The sequence below is a fragment of the Triticum dicoccoides genome, chromosome 7B, assembly GCF_002162155.2.
Source record: "Triticum dicoccoides isolate Atlit2015 ecotype Zavitan chromosome 7B, WEW_v2.0, whole genome shotgun sequence".
NCBI lineage: Eukaryota > Viridiplantae > Streptophyta > Magnoliopsida > Poales > Poaceae > Triticum > Triticum dicoccoides.
The window spans coordinates 526,429,054-526,436,596 of record NC_041393.1 but is presented as its reverse complement, the minus strand read 5'-3'; positions in this window follow the sequence as shown (position 1 = coordinate 526,436,596).

The following is a 7,543-nucleotide window of genomic DNA, read 5'->3' as shown; positions in this document are numbered from 1 at the left end:
GCAATTGTCCCTTTTTTTGATCATTTACCGTACCCATGCTCACATACTGCTCTAAAAGTGGCAGCAACGGTCCCGTGGAAATGAGTTGATTGTACTCTGATGCATCCCAAGGTTTGCATTGCCGGGTTTTGAGAAAACCAATGATCTGCGCCATCTTTCTGATTCATTCTTCCGCCTCTTTTCCCATTGTGTTTTTCATTCACTGCACAAACAAGAGACACATGAAACTGCATTTTCTGCTGATTTTTTTGTACATACAAGAAAAACACGGCAATCCCATCACAATTATTGCGTAGACAACCAATTACATGATGGCAAATATGATATGCACGTTTGTTATCCCATTTTCTAAAATCTGGATGCCAAGTGTCGTTTTTGAACTGATGGCGATGAGCAACACAGTAAGATGGCAACTGACTAAACACCATGGCGGCCACTAACTGCAAAGACAGGCGGCAACCAACGTAAAAATTGAATGGCAACTAGTTCTCTCTATTCCGATTGCCACCCAAATCCACCCCATCCATTCCTTCCATGCTTCTAGTGAACACTAGATCCGTGTGGCAATTGCCATGTAGTTGTGGATGTAGTTGCCCGCTTCGTGGGCAATCAGAAAGTTCAATTAGTAGGGGTGGAAATAGGACCAGAAAGATGATGAGATCAGAGATCGACCTGCTCCTCTTTTGTCTGTCGCCGCGGGCTCGTCGATCGGGGGTGGGGGCGGGGGCGGGGGGAGGGGAGTGTATGGGTGGTGGTGTCAAGGGGTTGGGGTAGGATGGAGGGGGTGGGTGCCCGCTACAGATCTAGTCTGGTTGCCATGGCAACCAGAGAAGGCACGCGATGGGATCGGGAGGTAGGAGACGATGTAAATCTGATGCGATAGGGTTCGTCGGTAGGTCGCGGCGTCGAGCGTGCGTTCGGGTTGTGCAGGCAGCGGGATGGGTCGCCCGGATGTGTTCGCGCCACACACCGGACGTGCGGGTCGTGGCTCGTGCGCCTGGACGCCATCGTGCGGGCGGATTAGTCCCTGCACCGAACAGGACGTGCGGGCCGACCCACCTAACTGCCACACATGTGGCAGTTATCGGCGTCCTATTTTTTAAAAAGTCACCGAGACCGACAAGTTTTTTGCGGCCGATTCAGAGGGTGTTTGGATCACTAGAGACTAGAGACTAGATACTAGTAGTAGTCACCTTTAGTCAGTAAACCTTCAAACACCCCTGACTAGTGGGTGACTAAAACTAGTTTAGTCCCTAGTCACCCTACCCCCAACTTTTACTGACTAGAGACTAGTGGTAGTCACCTTTAGTCAGTAAACCTCCAAACACTCCTGACTTTTACTGACTAAAGTCCCCCTCTCTCTCCTCTAATTGGTGTTGCACAAGGGACATTTAATACTGAGACATTTAATGCTGACTAGTAGTAGTCACCTTCCAAACAGGGCCTGACTAAAAACTTCTAGTCTGACTACTACTAGTCACATGAGGCTGGTCATAGTGGAAGTAACATAGGTAGTAACATAGATGCCACATAAGGAAAGATGTTGATGTGGCAAGTAGTTAATGAGGAGAGAGGCAAATAGAGTAACCTAATATGTTACCGTCACATAGCGCTTTTCAATGCAAAATGAGTCTACAAGACAATAAATAAGCATATGTATGTTACTATACATATGACACTTCCCACTATAAGGATAGTAACATAAAGTAGTAACGTATGCATGTTACTACTCTAAGGTACTCTCCACTATGACCAGCCTGACTAAAGAGTATCCAAACACCCTCTCAGCTAGTATGCATCGATGGACATCGATTTCTGTGCGGGCAGTCTGCCGAGGTGGACACAATCTTCCGCTACACCATTGCTATAGTACAAATTGCAAGTCACCTCGGCACACATGTGTTCAAATCCAGCTGATCTAAACAAACAACAGGGTTGTCACATCTCTGAAGCTACAGTCCCGAGACACATCGGCATAGGCACTCCCGCCTCCGCCAGTTTACGACCCGTAAAGGCAGGTTTGACCATGAGTTCGATCTCCAAGGTTCCTGCCTCTGCTGCTGTGGACACACATTCCGCGCCGGGCTCGCCTCCGCCTTGCCTCACGGGACTCCTCCACTGCTGGGTTTTCATACCACTGGTCTTTACCGTCGCGACCGCACCTCCTGAAGCTGTTCGCGGCCTCACTTTCGAGCCGGCCTCCGCCGTTGCTACTTCGGCCCCGCTCCGAGTCGCCGGGAGGGGTTCCGCAACAGTTCCCGCCTCCGCTGTAACATACCGCCTTGCACCGTCCCCACGGCCTCGCAGCGAATCGCCGTTCTCTGCGTCCGAGTTCGGCTCCGCCTCCACTTGCGAGTCGGCCCTGACCGGAGTGGTCAAGACGACCCCGCTCCTAAGCCGCCGGCCGCGTGTCTCATCTCCACAGCCGCGAGCCCAGACCGGGTCGCTGGTTTGGCCGGCTCCGGCGTCCCCCGCGCTAGCTCTGCGAATCCGCCTCCACCTCTGTTGCTCCGAAGCCGCTGTCACGGCCGCGCTGGCCCGTCTCGGACTCGTCTTCGCCCTCAAATCGCTGCTACGGCGTCTGCCTCAAGCCAAACCAGCTTCCAGCTTTCGAGCTGTGCTGGCTCCGTGCGCTGCTGTTCCATTCACTGCCACCGGCCCTCCGTTGCCGGCCTACTGTTCCTTTTTCTGCTACGAGCCGGCCTCACCGAGTCGCCGCCGGGTCACTCCTGAGCGGCCTTGCCTTCGCCTTGTTGCCCTGCTTCTTCGCCCGTGCGTCAAGGCCGCTGTGACCACAACCCGTCCTGCTCTTTCTTGCAAGAACGGTGCAGTCACCTTCACGTCCGAGCCGCCGTGGCAACGCTGAGCCGCGCCTGCCGCGCGTTGAGCCGGCCTGGCCTTCGGTTTGAGTCGCCAAGAGGGCGTCCGTTTCGCGGTCTCGCCCCTGCACCTTCAGGCCTTCTCCGCCTTGCTGGCCGCCATCTTCAGTCCCGCTTTGAGCAAGTCACAGCTGTCACGCAGGTTACCTCGTCGTTCTGTGATCATCGGCTAGGCTCATTCAACTACGAGTGGTTATGTATACGCACAAGTCCAGAGGAAATTCACAGTAGCGGCAGCATACAAAACCAAGGCGTTTTTGTGTTGGCATTTTTCTATGTGAAGGCAAAATTGTCCAATCAGACTAGATGGAATACTATTCCCTGGCGTAAAGACCGAGTCGTGCAAGTCAATTTGCACCTTTTAAATATCTGTTTGCTACAAGGAGAGACAAACCTGCAAAGGCACAAGTCCCCGGGCTAATTATTGCCTAAAAGTTCATCTCACGTGAAGGACTATGCTGATTATTTACTATTCCCCAATGGCCAAAGCTATTTCGGTCTGCTCACAAAGATCAAGCTCGAAAAAAAATATCGTGAGTGGAGGATGCCTCCATCTTCGTCGCTGAGCCGCTATCGCCAGGCGTGCCTCCGACTGCCAGGCACTTTTTAAGTTGCGTTCTACATGACGAATACTGGAGATCTGAAGTTGATATTACTGAGGAGGTCCATTACCTTGACTGAAGGTGCAAGTGAGAGCAGAAAGCATGAACCCGAGAAAAACTCCACTATTGCTCACTACTTCTGTTGATGAATTGCATAAAAGAGCCCGTCAGTACAACTTTGATTAACACTATTGACGACCGTCAAATTAGTTTGACGTTTGAAGAGCCATCAACCGTCCAGTACCAAACATGGAAATCCAAAGGACAATATATACACATATGCATGAGGCCACGGAAAGACCATGGTGCAAATACTACTCCATGAGGTTGTCAGATGCGCCCGGAGATTTAAAAGATCAGATGGAGTTAACAGTATATCGGAGAACTATTTTTGTCCGACTATATCATCCAACGACGGTGCCCGCGTTTGTCTGATAAACACATCAGGTGATATCCATCTAAATTTGTTTCATTAACACATATTGTTTTTTTATCAAAGAACAATTACTCTGGCTTGCAATGTTTTTGATGCAGGACAATTGTTCACTACATCAACACGACGTGGTTGACTCGCCAGTCCGTGCGGTTTACAACACCACAGACAACTCACCCGTCCGTCCCCGTGGCCGACTCTACTGCCCGCACCAGCTTACAACGCCGCGGCCGACTCGTCTGTCTGTGCCGCCTCTGATGTTGCGGTCGTCTTTACCGTTCGTGGCCTAGTTTATATTAACATGCCAGGCCACACCTATCTGCATGAGCTGATTATTGAGTATGAGCAAGTCACTGCTTGGGTAGCCCGGTTTTCTTCCAACAAATTGGAGGCAAATTATCAGGTATTATAAGCCGCCGTCTGCACTGGATGGCTCAATGGACAGGCGCACAAGTTGCCGCCACTACAGTTTGGTTAACTTCAAACAACCAGTTGGAAGGAACCATTGGCCGAGTTGCTGACACGGCTCATACGGGATCATTTATAATCCGCCACAGTCGACCTCAAGTTTTCATGGATTCACATGGCGTTATCAAATGCCAAGGATATACAATGAGTGGTGCGAAGATTAGTAACTCGTCACCTTGCTTCCAACTTCAACATATGACAGCGTTTCGCTGTTCAGCTATATGTCGGTTTATATCACGGCCAAGTATGAAGAATCTCAGGACAACTCCTCGAGTCGTCTAAGAATTGGGGGCTACGATAACATGACTCAGCAAATCTTGTCAGTTTCAGCAAATTTAAGAACCCCGGGACGATGGAGGGAAAGATAACCCGGTCCCGGAGGCTACTGCTATATTGATGAAAATTTAAAGGCTGTCAGAAAATTTCCGGTTCAAAATGAAGATTCCGGTTTAAAATCCGGTTCAAGGGAAAGATGTTTCCCACAAAGCTCTGAAGCTCTCAAATCCGGTTTAAGAATTTTTGGTTCAAAAAGAATTAATCTCTTGCAAATTTGAGTTTAAAGGCCATCAGAAAATTTCCGGTTGAAAATGAAGGTTCCGGTTTGAGATCCGGTTCAAGGGAAAGATGTCTCCCATAAAGCTTTGAAGCTCTCAATATCTGGTTTAACATATGGTTCAAGAAGAAATATCTCTCGCAAAGTTCAAGTTGTCAGAAAAGTCAAAAGGGGCCAAAGAGAGTTTGTTGCACAGCACAACTCAAACATAGGCACCCGGCGAGCACAACTCAGAAATCTATCACTTGGGAGCTTCCGGCTTATTGAGCTAAGCTATGAATTACCCATTGATCCGGTTATCAAGCCAATATTATCATAAGATCATAACTCTGGTTACTTCGGTAATCCGGCTATCAAGCCAATATTATCATAAGGGGCCAAAGAGAGTCTGCTGCACAGCACAGCTCAAACATGGGTATCCCTTGAGCATAGCTCGCAATATCACTTGGGGGCTATGTTCGGACCATAGTCACACCTCTTGATAGGCATAAGGGCCATCAGGGAAATCATTTGGGGGCTTGGTCGTATTCGAACCATAGCTACACCTCTTGATGGGCATAAGGGCACCAGGGAAATCACTTGGGAGCTATGGGTTCGAACCATAGTTACACCTCTTGATAGGCATAAGGGCACCAGGGAAATCACTTGGGGGCTTGGTCGTATCCAAACCATAGCTACACCTCTTGATAGGCATAAGGCCACCAGGGAAATCACTTGGGGGCTTTGGTCATATCCGAACCATAGCTACACCTCTTGATCGGCGCAATGCCACAATTATGACTACTTGGGGGCTCTGGTCATGTCTGAACCATAACTTAAACCCTCTTGATCATACACATACATCATCATATATTGCATCATCATTACATTATCATAGCATGTATCTTATGATAAACCGGCGTTTATTGATCCGGCTTGGCTTTCAATTATAAGTTGTCAGTACATGATCATTGTAATCCGGCGCTTATTGACCCGGTCTGGTTTCGACTACAAGTCACCAGTATTATATATGGATAATCCGGTGTTTATTACAACCCGGTACAGTTTTATTATAAGCCGACAAATTATGGGAGGAGTTATCAGTACTCAAGATTTGGATTGTCATCCTTACTACAAAAAGTTGGTAAACCATCGATGTGATTCAATGTCACAGGTATGATATAGTTCATATTTGATTATTCTTAAGTGCAGCCTTGGTTATCAACCCGGGTTATATGTTGGGCATTATGACCCGTCCGGCGGTAAACCTCCAGGACATGTTAAACTTGTTGTATGCAGAAACAGATTGAATAAAGCATGATTATAAATCACCGGCGTTTATTAACCCGGCCTGGCTTTCGACTATAAGTCGCCAGTATGATGATAAATTATCCAGTGTTTATTAACCCGGACTGGCTTGGGATTATAAGCCATTAGTATATATTTGGATGGCGCCATTGGAATCATGCGCTCATAAATCATTGGATTATATTATTCAACTCTTTAATAGCCAATATGGCTGGATTTTATTATGGTTATCAATGACCAATATTATGATTGAGGTTTTCAAAGTCGCTTTAGCGCAATGGATATTATTTTATCAATGGATATGATTTATTTTACAATGGAGGGAATAGTCCTGAGTCACTGCAGGCTTACGACCCGGCACTTGGGGGCTACATTATTCAAGTTGAGATTTATATCAAATATGCAAGTCTCATGTCGATGCAAGCATGCACCATGACACTTGGGGGCTAATGCAAAGTCATTTTTTGCTCATCTTATTGAAGACCCGACTCATCACATCATAATGAGCCGGCCCTTGGGGGCTACCAATTGCTTCTATCAATGATTCAAGGTACACAAGTTTTAATCTATTATATTCAATGGTCCACTGCTCAGTTGGTAAAGCACAAAAAGCTCTTAACCTTGTGGATGTGGGTTCAAGCCCCATAGTGGAGTTACATCATATGATGTTATTTTCAATGAAGCATGATCATATTTATAAAGTCCCTGCTCATTATTGCATAATGACCCGGCCCTTGGGGGCCACACTGGTTGAAGTTTTTATGAGCACAAGGCAATTTCAAGTCCCAGGTTACTGCAAGCATGACAACCCGACACTTGGGGGCTACATAATATGGAGTATTCAGTTTTTACTAGTGACTGAGATGAACAACATGGATTTCTTCAAAGTGGCAGTAATTATATGGAAACAAGTCTCAAATCATCACTTTGTTCTGTTCAAGACTTGGGGGCTACAGGTAATATGGATATAAGAGAGAAATATCTTCCAATTTTCAGTTCTGAGCTAACCAGATTGACCCGGTGTTTGCAACAATTATGACCCGGCGTCACCAACAATTATTGACCCGGCGTCACCAACAATTATTGACCCGACGTCACCAATCATGATGGCCTGGTGTCTGCAACAATCATAACCCAGCGTCATCAAATAATCATAACGCCTGCGTTGGCAACAATCATGAACCGGCGCTAGCAACAATCATGACCCGAAATTATCAGTTTTTATAACCCGGCGATCAAGTTTATAAGAATATTTAAACCGGAGCACAACCCGCCAGATTTGTTCTTGTGTTTATGTTGCAGATCAGTTTAACATGGATAA